The sequence below is a fragment of the Prionailurus viverrinus genome, chromosome C2 (genome assembly GCF_022837055.1).
Source record: "Prionailurus viverrinus isolate Anna chromosome C2, UM_Priviv_1.0, whole genome shotgun sequence".
Classification (NCBI taxonomy): Eukaryota; Metazoa; Chordata; class Mammalia; order Carnivora; family Felidae; genus Prionailurus; species Prionailurus viverrinus.
Window position 1 is genome coordinate 100,493,745 of NC_062569.1, and position 27,805 is coordinate 100,521,549.

At 41.1% G+C, this 27,805-nt stretch overlaps 1 long non-coding RNA gene across 1 annotated transcript; it reads left to right on the top strand.

The window, feature by feature from the left end:
* The first annotated feature begins 17,696 nt into the window (after window positions 1–17,696).
* Window positions 17,697–26,400, top strand: LOC125175390 (uncharacterized). Its single transcript, XR_007155768.1, has 3 exons — window positions 17,697–17,812; window positions 25,924–25,971; window positions 26,144–26,400. It is a non-coding gene; the product is annotated as an uncharacterized LOC125175390 (long non-coding RNA).
* The last annotated feature ends 1,405 nt before the right edge of the window (window positions 26,401–27,805 follow it).

Below are 27,805 nucleotides of genomic sequence, written 5' to 3' on the forward strand. Positions count from 1 at the left end.
ATGCTGGTGAGCAACATGGCAGCTTTCCGTGAGCAGAATCTTACACAGGTCCATACAGATTTATTGTAGCTGTTTTGGTAATGATAAGGAATTGGAGGTGATCAGGGCATGGAGGAAAGCAAATGACTAAAATGTGGTAAAAGAATACCAAGGAGCATTCTGCAGCAGTTAGATAGATCAGAGGGGAAATAGACATAGCAACCTGTAGAGAACTAAAAAAGATAGTATTGAATGAAAAACAGAAAGAAACAGGATGAGATACATAACAATGTCAACCATATATTAAAAAACACATGTGCATGGAAAAATAGTACACATTTTGAACTTAATTTACGAACATCATATTTCAAAATGTAATTGGAACACTTGTACATTTACAAACACATGCACCCAAATTCCTTTCATATATGAATTAAAAATTTGTAGGGTAATTGCCTATGTGGCATGGTTGGGAGATGGTGATTTAAAAAAAAAACAAAACTTGAACAGAGGTACCTGGGGATTCTCTCTCTCCTTCTTTCCACCCTTCACCCACTCATGCTCTCTCTCTCTCTTTCTCTCTCTCTCAAAATAAATAGACTAACATGATAATATGTCATGAACTAATGACAAGGAGAGAAGGGAATAGCAGGGAAATGGAGAGAAAGACACAGAGAGAAATCTAATAAAGCAAAGCAATCGCATGTCTGCAGAGCAAGGACTGAACGACACTTGCAGAGAATCCATGTATATGTTTTCGTTCGTGACCAAATCCTGTCTGATGTTTTATCAATAACCTGAATAAAGATACTGTGAAGGGAAGAAAACTCATCAACTTTCCAGGACACAAATCTGGGATAGGTTGCTACTCGAGCTGGTTAATGGAAATCAGGGATAACATCTTGGGAGTAGCCAGAGAAACAGTGGCACCCAAGCTTAGTGCTACTGTCTTCCTCTGATGCCATATGTACGATACTCTTGTTGGAGAGAAAGAATCTGGTGGCAGGATACCACACTCCTAGGGCAAACAGAGCTGCATCTGGTCTTTGGGTCATTATTGATTCAGTGTTTGCCTACTGAGAGATGCTCAGAAAGAGGCCCCCGTGGGATCTGTGATACCCTGATACCCCTAATTTTTGCTTCTTCTGGGAAATACAAAGAATTAGCATGATGTTATTATTAGCTCTACCTATGAAGTAGGTACTATTATTAGCCATATAGGTGAAGAAACTGACGGTAAGTAAAGAAACTTGTCCAAGGTCACACAATAGACCAAAATTCATACCCAAACTGTCTAACTCCAAAGTCTATTCTTTTAACCATCACACTATAAGTGTTCGAGAGACAGGCTGCATTTCGCACCAAGGAGAGAGAGGTCCTTTTGGCTTAAAAACTCCGTTTGCTTGCTTTTTGTATCTTGAAAGGAGAAGGAGAAACCTGCTCCCAGTGTTCCAAATTAGACCGGTGGGTAGTCATTGGATGGCACCATGCTACCTACACAAGGCACACTTTCTTTTGCAGTCTGCCTCAGGTCACTGAGGAAGCAGTGTTGGGCCATTGGAGGAATGAAGAACTCTGCTTTCAGGCAAAAGGCAGGAAGCCACGTGAGCAATTGCTGGGGATGGGCTTGGCGCTACACGTGACGGGTAATAAAGTCCATGTAAAACCTTATGGTTTTCCTCTTAGTACCCTAAAATTTCCATTTCATTATAATCCAGAGTCAAGTATGATCTTTCCCAGAGAAGGGACACTCTTAATTTTGCCATAAAGCACTGCTCCTTCAGCAGCCTAGTTTTTAAAAGCTATGCCACATGTCTTCACTGCGTCAGGCAATTTCAAACCTTCAGTATCTTTTTCTCTGCCTGGTCTCTCTCTTCCCTATTCTTCTCTTCTTTACTGTATTTGGTTTAGTTGTGTATTTATCTTACATCCCCACTACACTTCGAGTTTATTGAGAAAAATTTTTTTTCTCACCTTCTCCACCCATTATTTGCCAACCTAGGAGAATATTTTGCATATAGCATTTCACAAGGAATATTTGGTGAGTTGGTGTATGTAGGCATGTAGCTATTTATTAGCTGTGGTTACGGATTTGTTTTTTACTAAAAATACCTAGGGAAAAGTCATTGCCTCTGGTTATCAACTGGTATAATTTTGTAACTCTTTGTGACCTTATTTTCCACTCTCTGGAAAATGTAACTGAAGAGGTCTGTTGTGTAACCCTGGAAAAGAGTCTTCCTCTCCCTGTGACTTAGCCACTGCTCAGAATATCTTACTTGCCCTTTTCCTTCTCTTTTCCCTTCCTTTCCCTCTTTTCTTCATTTACCATATGCTCCCTGTGTTTATCTTTTCAAAGAAATAGAGGTTTTTCATAAAATGAATAAGATGTAATCATTAACTTCAGAAGATGTAGGCTATCAATAACTTTAGTAAGATACAGGCTTTTATATGAATTTATTGGATACTTTTTTTTTTTTTCAACCCAATGACTTAGTTTGGGTTTGATTGATTTTTACTGGCACAGAGATGTAATGTGGCCGTCTTTTACTTAGGGCAGGGGTTGGGTAGGGTGGAGCTAAGTGCGGTTGGGGAGCCAACCTTGGCTTCTGAGTTTGGTTTGGTGCCAGTTGGTGGAAACTTGAGAGTTTCTAGTTCTTTTCAATATGATTACATAGTGAGGAGAAAAATGTCCAAACTAGGCAGCTGAAAAATAATTTCCCTCAAACCGTGTAATAAAAACTCAAGAAGCATTTTGACTTTATTTGGCTGTGATAAAGCAGGAAAAATAAGGATATTTAAAGATTTGTAATGCACCAACAGGAGCCAACTGTAATTTAGATGGTGCTTATAAATGGTATGTATTTTTTTCTGTACAGAGTGGTATGAACTAACCTACTTTGCCTTACAACAATGTTAGTGCTTCACGTGGTATGGTAGACAATGACACTTATTAATCAACTTCTCAACACTTCTGTAGACTAAGCCAGGATATTCTTTAAACTGTTAGCAATAAATGAATGGCAACCTCTCCCTATTTACAAAGCTCCACTATCTGTGACATTTATCCAAAGATTCTTTAGTTCTCCATCTCCATCTTCCAGAAATGTATTTCTGTCTTCCTTGCACTCCTGGCCATACATATTACAGATAGTCACATTTCTGGAAGGTAATTAAGGCTGGACGGCCTCATGGAACATTCTCATTATTGCAGCCTCATTCCTACCCTGCATATGCTCAATGTTCTCACGGGTCATTACAAAATGTTGATTGCTTTTCTGTGTGATCTGATGAATATGTCCACCTAGGAAACATGACACCTAGTGTTTTATTGCATTAACTTTTTATTCTGGGAGTCTTACCTAGGGTGACGAGATTAGCCACGAAAAAAAACTGCATTAATGGTATATTTTTGTCTCCAATATATCTAGAATGCTGTGCAAATCTCTGTAAATTTCTCTGAAGCTTTTGGTATGTTTTCTGAGGTGTATGCTCCTCAAGCAGATTCCACATGGTTCAACTCTGATCTCCTCTTCTCCCAGGTGCATCACTGGATTACATTTTCTAGCCCACTCCCAGTTAAGTGTGGCCATATGCTGAGGTCTGGTCAACAGAATCTGGGTGAAAGGAACATGACCGCTTCTAGCCTGGCCTCTAAAACCTCTGGAGTGATCCTTTAAGCCAGTGTTATCAACTGGAGAGGGTGTGATTTTTGCCTCCCCTCTCCACCTCCAGAATTTTTGGTAACGTCTGAAAACATTTTGGTTGTCACGATTGGGGGAGAATTCTATCGGCATGTAGTGGGTGGGGCCAGAAATACTGCTAAATATCTTACAATGCACAAAACAGCAAAGAATCATCCAGCCCAATATGTTAAAAATGCTGAGGTTAGGAAGCCCTGTTTTAACCTTTTTCTTACTCTGCCTCCTGCCTAGATGCAGAAGATCCACAAGAGGATTCAGAGAACCTAAAAGTTGTTCAAGCTTCTAGATAGGACACTAGCCTTCACTGAACAATTGGTTGTCTTGTGACTTGAGAAAGGAATAAAGCTTTTACGATGTGGTCACAGAGATTTGAAGTCTGTAAAACCATTAGAAATTTTTTGACCAAGATAAGCTAAAATTTTGGGCAAGTTATTTAATCTCTCCTTGACTTAATTTCTCTGACTCTTAAATAAAAATAATAATCATACCTACCTCATTAGGCTTTTGTGTGGACTGAATGAGTTTGTATTTGAAAATACTTAGAGGAATGTCTATCTAATTGGTTAGCCATTATATCCATGAAAACCTATCTGTCTTTTAACCCATTCCTACAAAGGACTCCTCAAAGCCGAAGTGGGAGACTAAAGGTGGAGACTTCTCTAGGTTGTAAGCCCTCTGTAGGTAGCACTGCTCAATAGAACTTCCTGCAATGATGGAAATGTTCTATGTGTGGTCTAGTATGGTAGTCGTTAGCCACCCATAGCTACTGGAGATTTAAAGTATGGCTAGTATAAGAGACTGAAGTTTAGATTTTATTTTATTTTAATTAATTCAAATTTAAATAAGTTTTGTGCCAGTTGCTACTGTATTGGACAATGCAGTTCTAGAATACAAGTTCCATGAGACCAGGGAATTGTTCTGACTTGTCCTTTGTATCCTCAGTGCTCAGATTGTTCCTGGGACATAGTAACTGCTCAATTAATAGGCAGTGAATGAATTTTAGCCCATGAAGAAGAATGTTTTTTAGGGGATACCTGTTTCCACAAAATGTAATAAAAGCAAATTATTACCTGGATAAACCATTAATTTATTCCTCCTCATCCTCACTGAAGAGCTCTTTATCTCAGATATGTGTTACATCACTGCTATTCTGGATCCCTAGAGTCCCTCACAAGAGTATCTGTATAGAGAAATAGACTATTTTAACCTTGACTTTATTGCTGCCCCAGGTGCAAGGTACATCTTCCAATGGGCCAGTCCTGAGGTAGGTGCCACTGACCTACTTTCTTCCCCTCCTGTACCTTCCAAGAGAATAGAGGAAGCACCTCTTAACATTAACACAAGAGAAACAGAGAAGATGGCAACTGCTTCCCGGTGTGAGCCTTCCTGATCTAGGCTAAGCAGGATCTCTGAAGCTAGCTAGCTTTATTCAACACCAGTCAAAATCAAGATGATGGTCATTTGTCTACAATTGTCTGTAGGGAGGGCAGGAATGAAAACAATGGCAATGTGGCACCCCTGGAGACTGGGGTCCACAGGCCTAATGTGCTGCCAAGGTCGAGACCTGCTGATGCAGACCCTCGCTTATAAATATTAATAGATAGCATGGAATCATGCAGCATTTGAGGAAAACAACAACATGGGCAGCATCAAAGATAGGAGAGCCAAACATTGAGAAAACATAAAATTTTAGAAAAATGTAAGATCTTAAAAAATATATTCAGTTCCATTTAAGAATTTTGAGAGGCCATAACATCTATGAAATAAGCAAGGCTGTTATAAAGAAGAGAAAAACTTTTGCATACAGCATCTAGGAGTCTTTTACATATTTCTCCCCACACTTTTTCTACCTCAGAATTTTTCAACCTTATTACTGACATTTTAGGTCATGTAATTTTTGTACATTGTAAGATTTCAGAAGTATCCCTGACCTCTACTCACTAGATGCCAGTAGGAAGGCCCTGTCCCAGTTGACAACTAGAAGTGTCTCCAGACATCCTCAAATGGTGCTCACCCTGCCTCTGCTTCACAAGAATCTATTCTAAGAAAAAGGAAATGGCATTTAAAAAAAGAGAATCCCAAAGAGAAGGGCCAATCATCCATTTCACCCGGAAATCTTGCTTTGGATGAGCTTGCCAGCCCAAATTTTAGAGATGCTGGTTTTGTTTTAAGTTGTGTTCCTAGGTTATGTGGTTTTAATATAGACCTAAAGACTTTTCCTAATAGTGATAATAAGAATAAATGTTTAGTGGTTGTCAAGGACTGAATTTTCTCATTTTGCCTGGATTATCTCATTTAATGCTTAAAACAGCAACAAGCAAATAAATTGGATATTATTATTGGCATCTCACATAGGGGGAAACAGGCACAGAGCTGTTAAGAAACATGGCTAAGACCAAGCAACTAGTAAGTGATAGAACTCCAATGAAAGACCAGGAGATCTGACTCAAGTTTGTGCATCGTTCACTGCATTCCCTTTCCAAAAGATTAATTTTATTTATTTTTTATTTTTTTTTCCAGCTCTTTTTTTTTTTTTCTGAAATTTATTGACAAATTGGTTTCCATACAACACCCAGTGCTCATCCCAAAAGGTGCCCTCCTCAATACCCATCACCCACCCTCTCCTCCCTCCCACCCCCCATCAACCCTCAGTTTGTTCTCAGTTTTTAACAGTCTCTTATGCTTTGGCTCTCTCCCATTCTAACCTCTTTTTTTTTTTTTCCTTCCCCTCCCCCATGGGTTCCTGTGAAGTTTCTCAGGATCCACATAAGAGTGAAACCATATGGTATCTGTCTTTCTCTGTATGGCTTATTTCACTTAGCATCACACTCTCCAGTTCCATCCACGTTGCTACAAAAGGCCATATTTCATTTTTTCTCATTGCCACGTAATATTCCATTGTGTATATAAACCACAATTTCTTTATCCATTCATCAGTTGATGGACATTTAGGCTCTTTCCATAATTTGGCTATTGTTGAGAGTGCTGCTATAAACATTGGGGTACAAGTGGCCCTATGCATCAGTGCTCCTGTATCCCTTGGGTAAATTCCTAGCAGTGCTATTGCTGGGTCATAGGGTAGGTCTATTTTTAATTTTCTGAGGAACCTCCACACTGCTTTCCAGAGCGGCTGCACCAATTTGCATTCCCACCAACAGTGCAAGAGGGTTCCCGTTTCTCCACATCCTCTCCAGCATCTATAGTCTCCTGATTTGTTCATTTTGGCCACTCTGACTGGCGTGAGGTGATACCTGAGTGTGGTTTTTATTTGTATTTCCCTGATAAAGAGCGACGCCGAACATCTTTTCATGTGCCTGTTGGCCATCCGGATGTCTTCTTTAGAGAAGTGTCTACCCATGTTTTCTGCCCATTTCTTCACTGGGTTATTTGTTTTTTGGGTGTGGAGTTTGGTGAGCTCTTTATAGATTTTGGATACTAGCCCTTTGTCCGATATGTCATTTGCGAATATCTTTTCCCATTCCGTTGGTTGCCTTTTAGTTTTGTTGGTTGTTTCCTTTGCTGTGCAGAAGCTTTTTATCTTCATAAGGTCCCAGTAATTCACTTTTGCTTTTAATTCCCTTGCCTTTGGGGATGTGTCGAGTAAGAGATTGCTACGGCTGAGGTCAGAGAGGTCTTTTCCTGCTTTCTCCTCTAAGGTTTTGATGGTTTCCTGTCTCACATTTAGGTCCTTTATCCATTTTGAGTTTATTTTTGTGAATGGTGTGAGAAAGTGGTCTAGTTTCAACCTTCTGCATGTTGCTGTCCAGTTCTCCCAGCACCATTTGTTAAAGAGGCTGTCTTTTTTCCATTGGATGTTCTTTCCTGCTTTGTCAAAGATGAGTTGGCCATATGTTTGTGGGTCTAGTTCTGGGGTTTCTATTCTATTCCATTGGTCTATGTGTCTGTTTTGGTGCCAATACCATGCTGTCTTGATGATGACAGCTTTCTAGTAGAGGCTAAAGTCTGGGATTGTGATGCCTCCTGCTTTGGTCTTCTTCTTCAAAATTCCTTTGGCTATTCGGGGCCTTTTGTGGTTCCATATGAATTTTAGGATTGCTTGTTCTAGTTTTGAGAAGAATGCTGGTGCAATTTTGATTGGGATTGCATTGAATGTGTAGATAGCTTTGGGTAGTATTGACATTTTGACAATATTTATTTTTCCAATCCATGAGCAGGGAATGTCTTTCCATTTCTTTAAATCTTCTTCAATTTCCTTCATAAGCTTCCTATAGTTTTCAGCATACAGATCCTTTACATTTTTGGTTAGATTTATTCCTAGGTATTTTATGCTTCTTGGTGCAATTGTGAATGGGATCAGTTTCTTTATTTGTCTTTCTGTTGCTTCATTGTTAGTGTATAAGAATGCAACTGATTTCTGTACATTGATTTTGTATCCTGCAACTTTGCTGAATTCCTGTATCAGTTCGAGCAGACTTTTGGTGGAGTCTATCGGATTTTCCATGTATAATATCATGTCATCTGCAAAAAGCGAAAGCTTGACTTCATCTTTGCCAATTTTGATGCCTTTGATTTCCTTTTGTTGTCTGATTGCTGATGCTAGAACTTCCAGCACTATGTTAAACAGCAGCGGTGAGAGTGGGCATCCTTGTCGTGTTCCTGATCTCAGGGAAAAAGCTTTCAGTTTTTCCCCGTTGAGGATGATGTTAGCTGTGGGCTTTTCATAAATGGCTTTTATGATCTTTAAGTATGTTCCTTCTATCCCGACTTTTTCAAGGGTTTTTATTAAGAAAGGGTGCTGGATTTTGTCAAAGGCCTTTTCTGCATCGATTGACAGGATCATATGGTTCTTCTCTCTTTTTTTGTTAATGTGATGTATCACGTTGATTGATTTGCGAATGTTGAACCAGCCCTGCAGCCCAGGAATGAATCCCACTTGATCATGGTGAATAATTCTTTTTATATGCCGTTGAATTCGATTTGCTAGTATCTTATTGAGAATTTTTGCATCCATATTCATCAGGGATATTGGCCTGTAGTTCTCTTTTTTTACTGGGTCTCTGTCTGGTTTAGGAATCAAAGTAATACTGGCTTCATAGAATGAGTCTGGAAGTTTTCCTTCCCTTTCTATTTCTTGGAATAGCTTGAGAAGGATAGGTATTATCTCTGCTTTAAACGTCTGGTAGAACTCCCCTGGGAAGCCATCTGGTCCTGGACTCTTATTTGTTGGGAGATTTTTGATAACCGATTCAATTTCTTCGCTGGTTATGGGTCTGTTCAAGCTTTCTATTTCCTCCTGATTGAGTTTTGGAAGAGTGTGGGTGTTCAGGAATTTGTCCATTTCTTCCAGGTTGTCCAATTTGTTGGCATATAATTTTTCATAGTATTCCCTGATAATTGTTTGTATCTCTGAGGGATTGGTTGTAATAATTCCATTTTCATTCATAATTTTATCTATTTGGGTCATCTCTCTTTTCTTTTTGAGAAGCCTGGCTAGAGGTTTGTCAATTTTGTTTATTTTTTCAAAAAACCAACTCTTGGTTTCGTTGATCTGCTCTACAGTTTTTTTAGTTTCTATATTGTTTATTTCTGCTCTGATCTTTATTATTTCTCTTCTTCTGCTGGGCTTAGGCTGCCTTTGCTGCTCTGCTTCTAGTTCCTTTAGGTGTGCTGTTAGATTTTGTATTTGGGATTTTTCTTGTTTCTTGAGATAGGCCTGGATGGCAATGTATTTTCCTCTCAGGACTGCCTTTGCTGCGTCCCAAAGTGTTTGGATTGTTGTATTTTCATTTTCGTTTGTTTCCATATATTTTTTAATTTCTTCTCTAATTGCCTGGTTGACCCACTCATTCGTTAGTAGGGTGTTCTTTAACCTCCATGCTTTTGGAGGTTTTCCAGACTTTTTTCTGTGGTTGATTTCAAGCTTCATAGCATTGTGGTCTGAAAGTAAGCATGGTATAATTTCAATTCTTGTAAACTTATGAAGGGCTGTTTTGTGACCCAGTATATGATCTATCTTGGAGAATGTTCCATGTGCACTCGAGAAGAAAGTATATTCTGTTGCTTTGGGATGCAGAGTTCTAAATATATCTGTCAAGTCCATCTGCTCCAATGTCTCATTCAGGGCCCTTGTTTCTTTATTGACCGTGTGTCTAGATGATCTATCCATTTCTGTAAGTGGTGTATTAAAGTCCCCTGAAATTACCACATTCTTATCAATGAGGTTGCTTATGTTTATGAGTAATTGTTTTATATATTTGGCAGCTCCGGTATTCGGTGCATAGACATTTATAATTGTTAGCTCTTCCTGATGGATAGACCCTGTAACTATTATATAATGTCCTTCTTCATCTCTTGTTACAGCCTTTAATTTAAAGTCTAGTTTGTCTGATATAAGTATGGCTACTCCAGCTTTCTTTTGGCTTCCAGTCGCATGATAAATAGTTCTCCATCCCCTCACTCTCAATCTAAAGGTGTCCTCAGGTCTAAAATGAGTCTCTTGTAGACAGCAAATAGATGGGTCTTGTTTTTTTATCCATTCTGATACCCTATGTCTTTTGGTTGGCGCATTTAATCCATTTACATTCAGTGTTATTATAGAAAGATACGGGTTTAGAGTCATTGTGATGTCTGTATGTTTTATGCTTATAGTGATGTCTCTGGGACTTTGTCTCACAGGGTCCCCCTTAGGATCTCTTGTAGGGCTGGTTTAGTGGTGACAAATTCCTTCAGTTTTTGTTTGTTTGGGAAGACCTTTATCTCTCCTTCTATTCTAAATGACAGACTTGCTGGATAAAGGATTCTTGGCTGCATATTTTTTCTGTCTAGCACCCTGAAAATCTCGTGCCAATTCTTTCTGGCCTGCCAAGTTTCAAAAGAGAGATCAGTCACGAGTCTTATAGGTCTCCCTTTATATGTGAGGGCACGTTTACCCCTTGCTGCTTTCAGAATTTTCTCTTTATCCTTGTATTTTGCCAGTTTCACTATGATATGTCGTGCAGAAGATCGATTCAAGTTACGTCTGAAGGGAGTTCTCTGTGCCTCTTGGATTTCAATGCCTTTTTCCTTCCCCAGTTCAGGGAAGTTCTCAGCTATTATTTCTTCAAGTACCCCTTCAGCACCTTTCCCTCTCTCTTCCTCCTCTGGGATACCAATTATGCGTATATTATTTCTTTTTAGTGTATCACTTAATTCTCTAATTTTCCCCTCATACTCCTGGATTTTTTTATCTCTCTTTTTCTCAGCTTCCTCTTTTTCCATAACTTTATCTTCTAGTTCACCTATTCTCTCCTCTGCCTCTTCAAGCCGAGCTGTGGTGGTTTCCATTTTGTTATGCATTTCGTTTAAAGCGTTTTTCAGCTCCTCATGACTGTTCCTTAGTCCCTTGATCTCTGTAGCAAGAGATTCTCTGCTGTCCTGTATACTGTTTTCAAGCCCAGCGATTAATTTTATGACTATTATTCTAAATTCACTTTCTGTTATATTATTTAAATCCTTTTTGATCAGCTCATTAGCTGTTGTTATTTCCTGGAGATTCTTCTGAGGGGAATTCTTCCGCTTGGTCATTTGGGATAGTCCCTGGCGTGGTGCGGACCTGCAGGGCACTTCCCCTGTGCTGTGGTGTATACCTGGAGTTGGTGGGCGGGGCCGCAGTCAGACCTGATGTCTGCCCCCAGCCCACCGCTGGGGCCACAGTCAGACTGGTGTGTGCCTTCTCCTCCCTTCTCCTAGGGGCGGGATTCACTGTGGGGTGGTGTGGCTCCTCTGGGCTACTTGCACCCTGCCAGGCTTGTGATGCTGGGGATCTGGCGTATTAGCTGGGGTGGGTAGGCAAGGTGCTCGGGGGCAGGAGGGGCAGGCTTAGATCGCTTCTCCTTAGGTGATCCACTTCAGGAGGGGCCCTGTGGCAGCAGGAGGGAGTCAGATCCGCTGCAGGAGGTTTGGCTCCGCCGAAGCGCAGAGTTGGGTGTTTGCGCGGAGCGAGCAAGTTCCCTGGCAGGAACCGGTTCCCTTTGGGATTTCGGCTGGGGGATGGGCAAGGGAGATGGTGCTGGCGAGCGCCTTTGTTCCCCACCAAACTGAGCTCTGTTGTCAGGGGGCTCAGCAGCTCTCCCTCCCTTTGTCCTCCAGCCTTCCCGCTTTCCGAGCAGAGCTGTTAATTTATGACCTCCCAGACGCTAAGTCGCGCTTGCTGTCGGAACACAGTCCGCCCGGCCCCTCCGCTTTTGCAAGCCAGACTCGGGGGTCTGCTTGGCCGGTGAGCCGCCCCTCCGCCCCGGCTCCCTCCCGCCAGTCCGTGGAGCGCGCACCGCCTCGCCGCCCTTCCTACCCTCTTCCGTGGGCCTCTCGTCTGCGTTTGGCTCGGCGACTCTGTTCTGCTAATCCTCTGGCGGTTTTCTGGGTTATTTAGGCAGGTGTAGATGGAATCTAAGTGATCAGCAGGACGTGCGGTGAGCCCAGCGTCCTCCTAAGCCGCCATCTTGCCGCAACTCTCCCAAAAGATTAATTTTAATGTAAAGACTATCTAACCCTGGAACCTGAGGGTTGAAGTGAGATTGAGATAGTTGGTTCTCTCTTCACCCCTCCAACCACATCAGTACCCCATTGCCTAACCTACTCATGCCTTGGGCAGTCCTTTATATGAATGTACAGAAATGTGTGTAGGGAAAGTCTAGAGCAGCACGCATCTTTACACCACCATTGGACCATTTTCCTTTGATAAGAGTATCCAGATCCAGATCATCAGAAGCCTATCCAGTAAAGGAAACCAACGGGAAGAGGATGGCTTATAGTCACTACACATTACCAAAGTGCCATGCGGCCAAGGAGCTTCCATTTCTGAGCTTTGGTGTCCTCATCTGCACTTTAGAGATCAATAGGCTAAACCCTGCAGAATTATGATGTGTATAAAGCCTCAAGCAGAGTGTCTGGTACATGGTAGGTGTCCAATTCAATGGTAGTTACTCTAGTAGCTGAAAGGACATTCCTTGTGAATTTACCTCTGAAATTGGGCTCATGGTTCTCTGTACTCCTACTTTGAACCCTGTCTTTAGCTTGCATTTTTTTTTTTATTTGCTGTTTGTTCCTGGCTTTCTCATCTGGCCTATATTCTACGAATCTAGCTTAGTCACTTGCCTCATGCTCAACCCACCTCTGGGGCCTTTGTGTTTCGGGTCTTCCTGTTCCCGTGTGACCTCTGGACTCAGCTTGCCCTACATTTTTAGTTTTTGTTTGGTCCCAGGCTCCCCAAACCCGTCGAAGGCTGCCCCAAAGCTGGAGCAAGTAGAATTCAAAGGAACAGGAAAGAGAAGGTACGAAGTGAAGAAAACTAGCTACAGAATTAGAGAGTCACAAAACGGAAGCAGAAAAACCACTAATGCAGAAACAACAAAAATGGAACAATTTTGGTGTGAAAGGAAGCCAAAGGTCTTTTCCTTCTGCCATCTATGTGGTTTCTGCTCTTAGGGATGATGCCTTACCGAGACCTCCATGGGTCGGAGAACTTGCACTGAATGAGGAATCAGAAGGAATCCTTTGAAGCATGTTGAGTTGCTGCTACCCAAGAGCAAACTGCCTCCTGAGGGCAGGAGCCTACAAAGCTTCGGGGACATGTGTCTGTAACGCAAATGCCGGCTTTTTGTTGGTTTGAAAGCTGCCAGGAACAAATTCTTCTCTCCTTTTGTACGAGGCTTCTTGCCAATACTTGCCAAGCAATTTCAGTTCTTAAAAACAAAAACAAAAAACCGCCTGTTTCAGGTTGGCCTTGCAATCTTCAGCCACCACCTGCAGGACCAGCTTCCTCCTTGAAGCTGATGGTTTTGAAACCCAAGGTGAGGAACGTCCCCTGTGATGGAGCATTTGGTACAAAGAAGTCAGGACGCAGTGCATTAAAACGGTTGACTAGAATAAAGGAAACTTTAGACCCAAGATTAACAGATGAGAAGTGATCAACATACTGCCGGCCCACAAGACTGGGTGCAGACCATTTATTTTATTTATCTGAAACAAAACCTAATCTGTTTAATTTGTGATACATTTTCACTGGAATGAGAAGAAAACACTTTAGGTTTTATTGGTGCTTATAAAGCAGATTGCCCCCTCAGGTCCAAAAGCACAAGGAAATAGGGCTCCTCAGCCCTCTCTGTTCCCATCATGCCTGTGAGAGAAGGAAATCCTGAGGAGAGAGGGAGAAGGGAATCAGGGGAAAAGAGTGAGGGCAATAAACACATAAGCATAAGTGTCTGCTTGTTGAGCATGATCTTTCACATCCTACCTGGAATGAGTCACAAGAGAGTTCCTGGCAACACTTGAGAGAAACCTTTATGTTTCAACTTTGGTGGGTTCAGTGTACTAGAACTCCTGGTACAGCTGACTCTCAGAGGAAGAAGCACACAGAATTCGCTTGCCCTGGACTTGACCCTTCACCTGTCTAATGCCCATCCTGTTCACAGTTGTGACCTCCCCAGACGTCTGGCTACCTTTGACTCCTATTTTCCAGCTGAGCTCTTATTTTTAGCATTAGTCTTGACCAGCCCTGTTACCACATCCAACTTCACCTACTCATAAATGCTCTTTCTTCTGGCTCTGGAAGTCTCCTTGTGTTAAGAGAAGCAGGAGTTGAGGATTAGGGATTGGTGAGTAGACGAAGCAAGGAAACACTCCTAACTTTATTCATGCAACAAATATTTATGATCTACCCTGTGCCAAGAGCTAGGACTTCTGTGATACATTGGGTAGTCACCAGCTAAACTTTAAGGATCTTGTTCTTATATGTGCTTGGGTTTCATGTGTTACCACATGCAGGTAACATCTACTGATGTTACATGATCTATGCCAAGCACTGTGCAGAGACCTTTGTCCTACAAAATACCCACAGAAGCATGATAAGGAGTAAACTTGTCAGTTCTGTTTTGTAAGCTGAACCTCCAGATGCTGAGTATATTGTCTAGGCTCATAAAGCCAGTAATGGGTGAAGCTAGGATTTTACCCAAGCTCTAACTCCTATTCCACTGCCCTTAATTTTTGTGCTGCACTCTGCTGGCTTGGAATCATAGATCCTTGCACACTGTCACAATTAAATGTTTGTAGAATTAGACTATTTGTTCAAGGAAGTCCTGCAGGGTTAACCTTGTGAGTGAGGAGAAGGTGGTGACATAGGTGATGATATGTGATCGATTGTACATAACTTTAACTGGTTTGGGGATTTACTGTGGGAGATGACTAATTACCTTCTTTTTAGTTCCCTTGCAAAGACTGCATAACTCTGGGGTATGATGAAGGTTCACGTTCAGTGCTGAACATCGTAATGAGAATTATTTTATGTCTTCCCCCAACCCCCCCAACCCCCAACCTGGAGATAATAAGCATCCTAAGAGAAGGTGAATTTGAAGAGTGTTTAGGATGCTTTGATGGCAGCACCATTCGAATCCCAGGGATGTCCCTAAGACTGTTAGATGGGTGTTTCACTTGAAGCCAACCAGACTCCTCTGAGACCTTATGTTTGGTGAGGCATCTATCTCAGATCATAGCATATCCCCTGGCAATTACTCAGCATTTCTGAGAAACTCTCCACCCATCTGAGTTTGCTTGTTTGGTGGAATTGCCAACAAAACAACATCACCATCCCTGGTCTGGCATGTTTTTCCTAGCAAGATGGAGTCAGTTCCCACTGATGTCACACAGGGGTTTTAGAGGACTGTGATTATAGTTATCCACATTGTACTAGGCACTATGACAGGGAATCTACCTTCCCCATGTGGGGGAATTCTCTACTGTCAAGGGAAAGACACATCACAGTAAAGCAAAGACCTGAATGATTGGTTTCAAAGACACAGCCATTATATTGTCCAGGTCTGCAAAAATGAGCATGATCTCTTCTGGGACAGTGCCCTTGTAATTCAGCTATTGTCTACACTCCAAAGCCCTAGAAGTTTTGTTTGGGTTTGTGGCTCAGCGGTGACACAGTTGCGATCAATCCCTAGGCAGACACAACTCTGTCTGGTTGGCAGGGTAAAGCCCATCTTCACTGGGAAATATGGGCTAGTTCTAACACTGTTGGAACCAGTAAACCTCCGTAAGAGAAGGAAAATGTTAATTTCATACCTCTCAGTTGCTTTCTTTCTTAAGCAAACCCAAGGGTAGAAAAAGAGAGGCACCTAGTGATTAGCAACTATTTGTGTTGAGTCTACTTTTTTTTCATCTCTCTCTTTTTTTTTTTTTTTCCATCCATAAAGAAGTAGGTAGCTACATCAGATGAAGTCCAGGGGGTAAAAGGATTAAAAATTCTCCAAGGAAATACATTCTAAGTCTGACAATCTTTTAAATAATCTATCCAAGGAATTTTATATCTTACCAGTGAATTTGCTCTTTCAAAGTTTGGTATAATAACAACTGATATTTACATAGTGCTTATTTGGGGCCAGGGACTAGTCTAATTTAAGTGCTTTTAAAAAATTATATATTAAATCCTCGAATTCTCATAGCAACTCTATTAAGTAGGTCCTATATTTACTCCTATTTTAAAAATGAGGCAACTAAGGCACAGAGAGAATCAGTAACTCACCTAAGTTTTCACAGTGAGTAAAGGCAGAATCAGGAGTTGAATTCAAACAGTCTAGCTTCAAGGCTTAAGATACTTCACTTTCATCAGAAAAAAGAGAGAATTTAAAGGCAGATAAAGAAGGATCAGTCATTTTTGCCCAATGGTTTAGGTGACCACACTTCATGTCTCAGTGACAAAAATGAATCCAGTGTTCCAGCCAGCACTAATACTCTGTGGCTCTGGAATCCACTTCTCCTTCCCTTTATTCTTACCATGGTCTCCTCACCTGATAGTCTGCTCCATATGCCTGCTGGTGTCTATGGGCTGATTATATTTGAAATGATGCTGAGGAGTGTGGCATAGGTCCAGTCATAAGAAAGCCACTCCATCAGAGTGGAGCCCTCAGCTGGGGTTTCTAGATGGGTTGGAACCAGTCACTTTCTTTTTAGATCTGTAAGGGGAACCCACACATGGACTCTGGTTAAGCAGTATGTCATTTTCCACAACTCAGCTCGTGATTGCCAAATTTCTATGCAAAGGCGACATTGTATGAAAAATCAGATGCTCTTTTGTCTGATTAAAGTTAAGCGTAAAAATCTTATGGATCCATAAGAATAGAATAACAGTGGTACCTGGGTGGCTGAGTTGGATATGCGTCTGACTCTTGGTTTCAGCTCAGGTCATGATCTCACAGTTTGTGAGATTGAGCCTCGAGTCAGACTCTGCACTGACAGGTTGGAGCCTGCTTGGGATTCTCTTTCTCCCTCTTTCTCTGCCCCTCCCCCACTCAAGTTCTCTCTCTCTCTCTCTCTCTCTCTTTCTTTCCAAATAAATAAGTGAACTTTATTTATTTTTTTAAATTTTTTTTAACGTTTATTTTTGAGACAGAGAGAGACAGAGCGTGAACAGGGGAGGGGCAGAGAGAGAGGGAGACACAGAATCTGAAACAGGCTCCAGGCTCTGAGCAGTCAGCACAGAGCCCGACTCGGGGCTCGAACTCACGGATCGTGAGATCATGACCTGAGCCGAAGTCAGACGCTTAACCGACCGAGCCACCCAGGTGCCCCTAAATAAGTAAACTTTAAAAAAAGAATAGAATAACAAACTTCAGGAAAATTTTCGATCTGAGATTACGGACTAATAACGGAGTTGAGCAACTCAACTAGATGATAGTGCTGCAGAGTGAAGAGAATAGACTATAACAGGAAGAGATACTAGCTAGCTGAGCTCATCCAGGTTGCAAAACAAATCTTTGTCATTAACTTGTTTATTTTCTGTTTCACTTTATGACTCTTTTTCTTACTATTTTCATAGTTTTTGTTTTGTATTCATTATTTAACATTTTGCATCATTGATTCATGGTGATTGTCTCTAGTTCTAAGATCTTTGTGTCTAAGACCTTGAACCAACATTAAGACCCCCTGGGCCAATCATCTTGTTTTGTGAGTGAAAGGGCTGAGACCAAATCAGTTAAGGGACTTTTCAAGTGTAGTGAGTGAGATGATGGGAGATGCCTGAGAGCTCTCGTGGTGGTTGGAGCTCAGCTTCCTCCAACCAAAATTGGTGTTGGGGCAGAGACAGAGGAGAGCAGCAGCTATTTGATCCTGGCTTTATCCCTCCTCCAGACCCTGTGGTAAGTTTCCCTGTTATGAATACCAGGAGCCATACTGATGACTTTAGAAGTACAAGGGTGAGACAGGGTGGTATATGGTCTATTCATTGCAGAGTGACTACCTCCAGATGTTTTCTGCCTCCTCATGGTTTTCAGTTCTTCACTTCAGGCCATTTTTTACCTAATGCTTTTTGCCATTGAGATACCTACACTATATCTTCCTCAAGGGCAAGAGATGGGGTAGAGGCTTACAATAAAACATTCACAGGCTTGTTCACAGGCACAACAGATTTTTACTCTTTTCCTTATCATTTTGGTTAAGGGCAGCTAGTTTTTACTCAGAAGCAGTTAAAGGATCTAAATGGCATCTATAATTGCATACATTCTGTAATTTTCTTGTTCTTACCATAGGACACAGCCACCATGTGTGCATGTGCGTGCACATTTGTTTACTTGTATTTATATGACTGAATCTAGGATATCAGTTTCTGAATCTAGGAAGGAAATAGGGTGAGATTGATTTTTAGGCCTCAGAGTTTGAACTAGAGTTGGATTGACTTAAATGCTTATTGCAACAGTTGAATTTACTGGTAAGCAACAGTCTACATGTAGTTGTAGTCATTTGTGTTTCTACTTTATACAAACCTTTCTGATGCAGTGTGTAACTAGGTATTAATTCCTTAACTTTATATTTAATAGAAAGTTAACTTTTCAGGAAACATTTAATTTATGTTCTTGGTTCATGAATTCAGGGAAGTACTATGGGTCAAACATAATCATAACTATGGTATTCCCATTTGCTGGGTGACAGCTGCTAAGGAAACACAGTGAAAAAAGAATAGGGTCTTTTTATCTGTGGCAAATGTTATACGACCCTTAGAAGCTGGGTTGAATTTTCCTGTTTCCAAGTAGTGAAAACAGAGCCTCTAAGAGTTCCTTTAACCTGACTATGATCATGTGGCCTGCCAAAGGAGGAACCTGCAGACTATTCTAGGTACCAATGTGTTCTCCTAGTTCTCCTAGTAAACTAGTTACCTAGTTTACTTCCCTTCTATTTGCCAAACTCAATTTGATCTCAACGTCATTGGCTTAGATTATTTCCCCAGATAAATAACCCCAAAGTAGACTCTGAATTGTACTTGCCTCAGCATATTTGAGTGCACTATTCTATGAAATCCTACATCTAAGGTCATCAAAGAATAAGGAAAAAAAACACCCCCAAACATGCCAATGAGTTGGCAAAGTCCAGGAAATACAGCCTTGTTATGAAGGGAAATCTCATTGATACTTCTAAGGGAAAGGAATGTTTTATTGTTCTAATTTCAACACAGTCAGTGAAGAGGATGTTGGCTGGCTGCCAGGTATAGAAACAAAACCTGTAATGAAAAAAAAATTCAACATCAGAAATACAACCACATCTATCTTGACACACATTTAAATTTTGTAAAACACTCTTACAAAGTAACCTGGTAAGTTTAAATATGCCATTCATATCCACCTAGTGCTCAATATGTCTGGAATTGGGATGCCTTTTAGCTCCATCAACCAGAGAAAAAAGGACATTCCTAACTTTATCCCAGCCAAATGATTTGTGGTCTAAGCCAAGAGGAAACCCAGATAAGAAAGCTGAGCCCAGCCCTCATAGGCTATATGCTGCCTGCAAAAGCTGACTTTGCTTCGAAAGAAATTCCAAGCAGCCAAGAGCAAAACTTGACAAAGTCCATAAGGTTATTGCAGGAACTTTAATTTAGACCTGCCTTAGTGGGTACACCCACAAATACACCCAGATCAAAAAAATTTTTAATAATTTATGTCATGCAAAATATAGTCTCTGACTACAGTGGAATAAAATTAGAAATCAATAAATTCTGGAAATTCTGGAAATTCATAAATACGTGAAAATTAAAAAAACATACTCCTAATTAACCAAAGGATCAAAAACTAGCAAATCTGACTCAAGAGGAAATCTGAATAAAACAAAATCTGAATAAATCTATAACAAGTAAAGAGATTGAGTCAGTAATTAAAAGCTTTCCAGTGAAGAAAAGCTCAGGATCAGATGGCTTGACAGGTGAGCCTACCAAATATTCAAAGAAAAATTAACACCAATCCTTCTCAAACTCTTTCAAAAAATAGAAGGGGAAGGACTTCTATTATCCTGATTCAAAAACCAGACAAAGACATTACATAAAAAAGAAAACCACAGAACAATATCCCTCGTGAATACAGATGCAAAAATTCTAAGCACAATTTTAGTAATACGAATCCAACAATAATAGAAATAATAAAAGAAATAATAGAAAAAGAAATAATATAATATATTATAACCAGGTTGTGTTTATCCCATGAATGTAATATTAGAATTAATATTAATTAATTAATCTATATTAATATTTAGAAATCAATGTATTAACCATATTAACAAATTAAAAAAAGAAAAACAAACCATGCTGTAACAATTGGATACCTTTATGCAAAACAAACAGAAAATGAAGTTTGATTCATATCTTGTACCATATAAAAAATTAACTGAAGATGGATCATAGACCCAAATGCAAAACCAAGGCTATAGAACTTCTCAATAAAACATAGAAGAAAATCTTTGCTACCTTAGATTAGGTAAAATTTTCTTTTATCCAACACCAAAACCATGACCCATGGAGGATTAAAAAAACATAAATTGGCGTTAATAAAAATTAAGCATTTTGTTCTTTGTAAAACACTGCTCAGAGAATGAAAGTTCAAGCCACACATTTGGATAAAATATTTGCAAAGCACGTATCTGAAAAAAACAACAATAACAATAAACTTGCGTTTGGAATACATAAAGAATTCTCAAGCTAAGAATATGAAAGCTGACTACCCAATTTTTGGGTAGGGTGCCTGGGTGGCTCAGTCAGTTGAGCCTCTGACTCTTGATTTCAGCTCAGGTCATGATCCCAGTGTCTTGGGATTGAGCCCCATGTCAGGCTCTGCACTGAGCATGGAGCCTGCTTTAGATTTTTTTTCCCTCTGCCTCTGTGCCCCATTTGTGATCCCTCTCTTTCTAAAATAAACATGAAAAATTTAAATAAAATAAAATAAAAATAAAAAGTGGGAAAAATACTTGAATAAACCCTTCACTTCACCAAAGAATATAGGTGACAAATAAGTAACTGGCAAGATTAAGTTGACATTTTTACTCATTAGGAGAATGTAAATAAAATCATAATGAGGTAATACTACATACCTAATAGAGTGGCTAAAGTTAAAAAGACTGACTATATCAAGTATTGATGAAGGTATAGAATGTAAAAGTGACACAGCTCTTTGGAAGAGTTTGGCAGTTTCTTAAAAAGTTAAACATATCTGTACTTTATGATCTAGCCATTTGTCTCTTAGGTATTTACATTAGAGAAACAATATCCGCACATAGATTTGTACCCACATACTCGAGTAGGTATACTTGTAGTAGTAGCCCAAACGTAGAAACAATCCAAATGTCTATCCACAGGGGAATAGAGAAATCATGGTACCTCCATACAATGGAATGCTACTTACTCCGTAATACAAAGGAATGAACTACTGATACAAGCAGCAACATGGATAGACATCAAAATAATCATTCTGAGTGAAAGAAGACACAAAAAAGAGCTCCTAGTGTATGATTCTATTTATATAAAATTCTAGAAAATGCAAACTAAACTGTAGTGCAGAAAGCAAATCAGTAGTTTGCTGGTAACAGGAAGTGGAAGGGAGTGTGAAGGACTGGGAAGGAGAGACTACCAAGGACCACAAGGAAACTTTTTGGGGTGATGTATATGTTCACTTTCTTGATTTGGATGGTTGTCTTAGGGGTGTATATTATATATATTCTCAAAATTTATCAAATTGCCTATTTTAAATATGTGTAGTTTATTATATGTCCATTATACCTCAGAAACAGATTTTTTTTTAATAAAAGAGAATTATGACTATAGACTGAAATTTTAAAAAGAAATTCAGTGATCAAAAACATGAAAGTTTTTGTATTATGGCTAAACGTCCTTATTCCTCCCAGTATTAAGTAGTAATAAACAAGTATACTTAGTGAAAGCTTCCCACGAAGTAGGTATAATTTTAAGTACTTCACATATATTCACTTGTTTAATACAACATTCCTGTAAGCTATAGAACACATTATAACATTCTATAGTTGGGAAAACTGAGGCAGTGTTAGCCTTAATCAAAGGCTCACTGCCAAAACTAGCCAAGCCAGGATTTAAATCCAGACTATCTGGTCCTAGTATGTTTACTCTTGTCCACTGCACTGTGTGACCTCTCAAACAAAATTCTCAAATGGTTGTGAACTGAGCTAACTAGCTAGAAGTAGAACTGTTAGGACAAGAGGGGAGACCTCCAGGGACCCAAGGGGAAGGTCTGCATGAGGTCCGGAAAGAGGGGCCCAAGACATCCAGATCTGGCTGTGTGCCTGTCCTAAGAGGGTCCACCTGGCTCTGTGCATGATATACCACCAAAGGGTTTAGCCAAGACCTTGATTCCTCCCTCATTTGTGCAGGTTGACTGTTTCTGTCCCAGGCCAACCTTGATAATCAAAGTCCCTCACCAGCTTTCACAAGAAATTCAATTACACTGAGAAAATCCAGAATTTTTTTTGTTTTGTTTTCAGGAAGATCTGGGGATTTGTGGGAAAGAGTGACACCTCCCGACACATAGCATTTCTTCAGTTCCTCACATCACACAACTACCCAACTTCTAAGCCTCTCCTTCCTTCCCTAGCCAGTCTCCTGTCCTTCCTCATCTCTGTTCTGCAACGCTTGGTCTCAGCTTTCCGTTTATTTTACTTCTCCACTTAAAACTTAATCCATGGCTCTTACCCTCCTCCCAAGCCTACCAAAGTCATTCTCATGTTAGTTGCTAAGATAGCATCGTACCTGTATCCTGATAAGAACTCTTGGCCAAGCTTCCCGAGGCTGACGTGACTATGTGCTGCTGCTGTGACCATATCTAAAAGAAATGCATGGAGCACAGGCAAGGACCTTCTCCCAGATAAAACCTCAGCTCTTGGGTACTGCAGCAAAGGCCCAAGCTCAATGCAACCCTCAGGAATCTCACTGAGATTTTCTCAGACTGATACTGAATATCTCCTGGTGGCTAGTGGGCTTCAGTTTGTATGGTTCTGTTAAAGAGGAGATAAAAAGGCTTGGATAGTCCTCCCCTCTCCATAAGCTTTGGATGGCTGCCCTACTTGGGCTTACAAAACAGTCTGCAATGTGAAGGCAGCATTGAAAGAGGAGGCATTTATAACTCCCAATCTCAGGTCTCCAAGGGTGGGAAAAACAGAATGAGGAGGATCTCAGCCACTCCACCAATTTGGACTGCCCTGCCACCCCCCGCTCTCCGTGATTGCATGTGGGAGAGTAAGGGGTGGAGAGGGAGGAAGAGAAAGCAGATGGGGCCTCTCTCCAACAGTATGTGCAGAGTGAGGTGTGGGAGGAGAATAAACACTGTGAAAGGAAGTGAAATCCCCGATGGGACAGTCATGCTATGCCTCTTCTTTGCTGTGTCGCCCCCTCACTCCAGCGATGACTAAGCTGATTCATTCAGGGCACATCCATTTTCAAATGGAGAGGAACAGTTAGGGCTTGGGAAAGAAGGAGAGAGGCACAGGCTGCAAGATCCTGTCCTGTAAGAGCAGAGATGTGTGTGCAGGGCAGACGGACCTGTAGACGTGTCTTTTGATTAGCGATCACAATGTTTTACAAAGGCCTGAACTAGTTGCCAATGTGCTATAACGGGGTGGGGGCTATTTTATATGAAAAGTCAGAATTTGGAGCACCTGGGTGGCTCAGATAGTTGAGCAACTGACTCTTGATTTCAGCTCAGGTTATGATTTCATGGGTCGTGAGTTCAAGTCCCATGTCAGGCTCCATGCTGACAGTGCAGAGCCTGCTTGGGATTCTCGCTCTCTCCCTCTCTCTCTATGCCCCTCCCCTGCTCGTGCACGCACTCTCTGTCTCAAAATAAATAAACAAACATTAAAAAAAAAATCTGAATTCATGAACATCAGCTCATCTGGGCAACCTCACCGTATCACTTTAACAGCTTCCTAGCAGGTCTCCCTGCTTACAGTCTGTTTTAAACCCAGAAGCCAGAGGGATCCTTTTACAGTGTGAATCAAATTATGTCACTCCATTGATCAAATCTGCCCATGATGTCCCATCTCACTCAGAGTAAAAACCAGAACCCCCGAAATGCTCTGCAAGACCCTGCAGGGTGTGGCACCCCATTTCCTTTGTTCTCTCCTCTTCCTCTTTCTCCTCCTCCTCCTCCTCTCCCCACAGAGTACACAGATTCAAGTCCTGACTCTATTTTCTGTGTGTCTTTGGGCAAATAATGTAACTGGTCTGTGTCTCAGTTCCTCACCTGTAAATGAAGCTAATGATCATAGCTTGCTCACAGGAGTGTTGTGAGGACAAAATAAGTTAATATTTAAAAAGCCCTCACAGCAGCCTGACACATAGTAAGAACTGTTGCTCCTCTGCTCTAGCCGTGCTGGCTTCCTCGATTTTCCTCAAATGAGCCCCGTTTGTTCCTGCCTGAGTGCCTTTGCAAATGCTGCTTTCTCTGCATGGCCCTGCTTCCACAGGTACCCATGGGATTTGCCCCTTCACCAGCTTCAAGCCTTACTTACCAGTATTTGAGAGGAATCAAATTTTAACAAAAAATGGACCAAAAATAGAAGGGGGAGAGGGGAGCCAGTTCAGAGGAAATGAAATGAGTATTGATTGAATTTAGGAAAGAAATGGAAGAAAAAGACAATTATCTCAAAATGAGGATTCAATTGCAAGATGGCTAAAGGAGAAGAGATTCAAATAAAAATTTAACAAGGAGCATTGGAGAAAGACTGAGAACTCAAAAAAGCAATTAAAACATGTGATAATTTTTTTCTAGAAAATCATGAGGACACCTAAAGTTATAAACTGGATATGGATCAGCACTGTCTGGTTTAGGATTTACTAAACTGTCATTCTAGATATTCTGTCTGAGCATCCAAGGCCAGCTTGTCACTACCCCTGGCTATCGAAAACTTTTTGCCGTAACTTCCACTCTGCTTCTTCTGCTAATCCAGGCTGAACTGTCTTGTCCGACCCTGTAGCCACCCAGGAAGCAGAGGGCCCTCACTCCATGTGCCCATGTCTGGGCCTTGCATCACAAAGCTCCCCAGAATCTCCAAGTGGCAAATTATGCCACATGCCCAGCTACCCTATCCCCCCTCCATCTTTCTCCTTCCTCTCTAGTCTCTGGGATCAGGGTTAGGGTTAAGGTTAGTTCCTGTTGACCCTTTCTCTTCTCTGGAGAATCAATTTCCATTTCTATGTGGCATGCCAGCAGCAAAGACTTTCATTCATTCATCGACAATATTTATGTTGAGCAATAAGGACTTAGTATTGCCTTTATTTCCAGAGAAATCTGAACAATTGTTTGGTTTTCTTTTCTTATTTCCAAAGAACTCTGAACCATTTTAAATGGAGACCTCAGCGTGAGTGCCTTAAATAAACATGACCTATTCAGAGACAGTAGAGGATGGGAGAGGGGCACTGTCCATATTCCTGCTTTTGTCCCAGGCAAGGGAGGGGAGGCTACAGAAAAGGGTCTCTTCTAGGCAGTTTGAAGATTGCTTGTAGCAATCCTGCCCTTGACGATGCCTCTTCTGGGCTCTCTGGCAGTGTGGGGCTCTGGAAGGAAGCCTTGTCTGAACTATAAGAGAAAAAGAGAAGTTTTCTCCCACTCCTGGCATGAGTCCCTCTGCACATTATCTGAAAGAAGCGAGGTTGACCTCTGGGAGAGCCAAGTGCACTAAAGTGTACTCGGACACATACGAGCTGTCAGAAGGGTGCCAATGAGTGCCATAGGATTGAAAACTTTTCAAAATACTAACAGCTCAGGGTGGGAAAGGGGAACAAAAATAGAAGGAAAAAAAAATCTCAATACATGTGTGAAGATTTTGTCTGATGTCCTTTGAAAGAGAGCTGGAGTTGGAGTGGAGACCCTAGTCCCTGGCCTTTCCCCCAAGAGACTTCTTTTAGGGGAAGAAGGCAGATTTCGGGATCTCAGATGTTGACTAATTGTTTTTTTTTTTTTCTTTTCAGGAAGCTTGTCTGCTGGAGCCCTCATCTAACTGCTCTCTGCCCCTTGGAGTGAGATCATTGTTTTGCTAACAAGTTTTGGGGTGGAAAAGAGTCCTGTGGATTTGTTTCAGAATATTGTCCGTTTAACTGAGGCTCACTCATTGGTTAGTGTTTATCTTCCACCTGAAACAAAACCAACTTCCCCATTCTGCTCACCCCTCTTTTCTCCTTTCCTTTTTAGGAGTGCTGTGGCCACACTAGGGAGGAAGTAACTGGCCCAGTGTTCTCACCTCAGCAGGACAGCACGGAATGACCCAGAATGACCCCGTTCGGGATGGTCCTTGGCATCGCCCTCTGTCTCTGACCTGTGGCAGAGGAAAGAAGGAGCAAGAAACACGGTGTCAGAGAGAGGGATAAATTAAGAGGCCAAACATAAAGAACATGAAGAACACTCATGATTGTTTTGTTATTAGAATTTGGGTTTACATATGTGTATGTATCTCGGAAGGATATTGTAAGGAATAAAATCATTTTATATGTATAAAGTGCTGAGAATGGGACCTGGCAATCTGTGAATGTTAGCTATAGTTACTCTTTAATCCTAGACTTCACATTTTCCTTCGGTGAGCCCCTCCTGGCCCATTCCTCTCTGTGATAATCTGAACTCTTCCTGTTCCTTTTAATCTCAGATAAATCTCCTCTGTTTTATGAAACCAATGAAACCGTTATGTGTACCATGCACTTAATCCATAGCAAGTCCTACTTTATTGTGTATTAGTTTTTCCTTATGTACCTTTTGTCTGCCTTACTTAGACTGAAGTCCTTAAGGACAGCAATGCTCTTGTATGAATTCTTGTGTCTTCTGTGTCTTGTTCAGTGTTTTGTGCACATAGTTCCTCAAGTAATTTTTGTTACTGGGGCTATGAAAACAGTCACCAAGAAGAATTTGGAAAGAGCATGATGTAAAAGTAGAGAAATCCTATTTGGGCTATGTTGGCTCCTACTATGACCCTGAGGAAGGCAGAGCTTTCTTGGTTGGAAAGCTGGGATGATCACAGTGCTTTTTGTTGCTACCATGTGGCTTTTCTTTGAAATGTTATCTCTGGAAACCACATAGAAATTTTCACTTCTCTTCCAATTTATCTGATAAGGAAAAGATGCTGACATGTGTTTGCCAATGCATTTCCAAGGAAGTTTTTCTCCCACAATCGTCTGCAAACCCCTCTGCAGAAAGTTCTGCAGGGCTTTGGCATGAGGGTTGCCCAGCGCCTCATCATCTCATCGCCACACATGGCTTATCTGGAAGGCGGGCACTCTACGTGGGTCAGCGTTCCTGTGGTTGGCATCCTGCTTGGATCCTGGTGGTGAGATGGTTGCAGGAAGGTAAGTGCAGAGGGAGGGCAGAGAGAGAGATGCATGAATGCAGCCCCAACTTCTCTCAGCCTCAGGTGGAAGAGTCTGTCTAGTCTGGCTTAGCTTAAAGGATGTGGGTTTGTCCTGAGGTGAACTTGATGGGAAAAGTTTGCTCTAGTTCTGAACTCAGTTCTTGGAAACTCATGCCAAATGAATATCTGTTGAATGAAGAAATGAGTCAGTGAGGGAGGGAATGGCCTTAAGAAAACCAAGGTTGGTTCAAGCCCTCAAATTGAAAATGTGAAAAATGGTCTGCGTGTCTATCATAGTGGCTCAGGCCACATCTTTAATGTCCCCCCAAGTTTTAGAATAAAATGGCATCATAAACTTACACAATCTTTCCATCCGGAGCTCTAAGCCTTATGTCATCCTCTAATCTATTTCTAGAGCTGTCTAAGATGCAAACGTGATCACGTTACGCTCACTCCTTCAATAGCTTTTTGCCACACTCAGAAAACATCCAAACTCCTTGGGCATATCATGCAAAGCA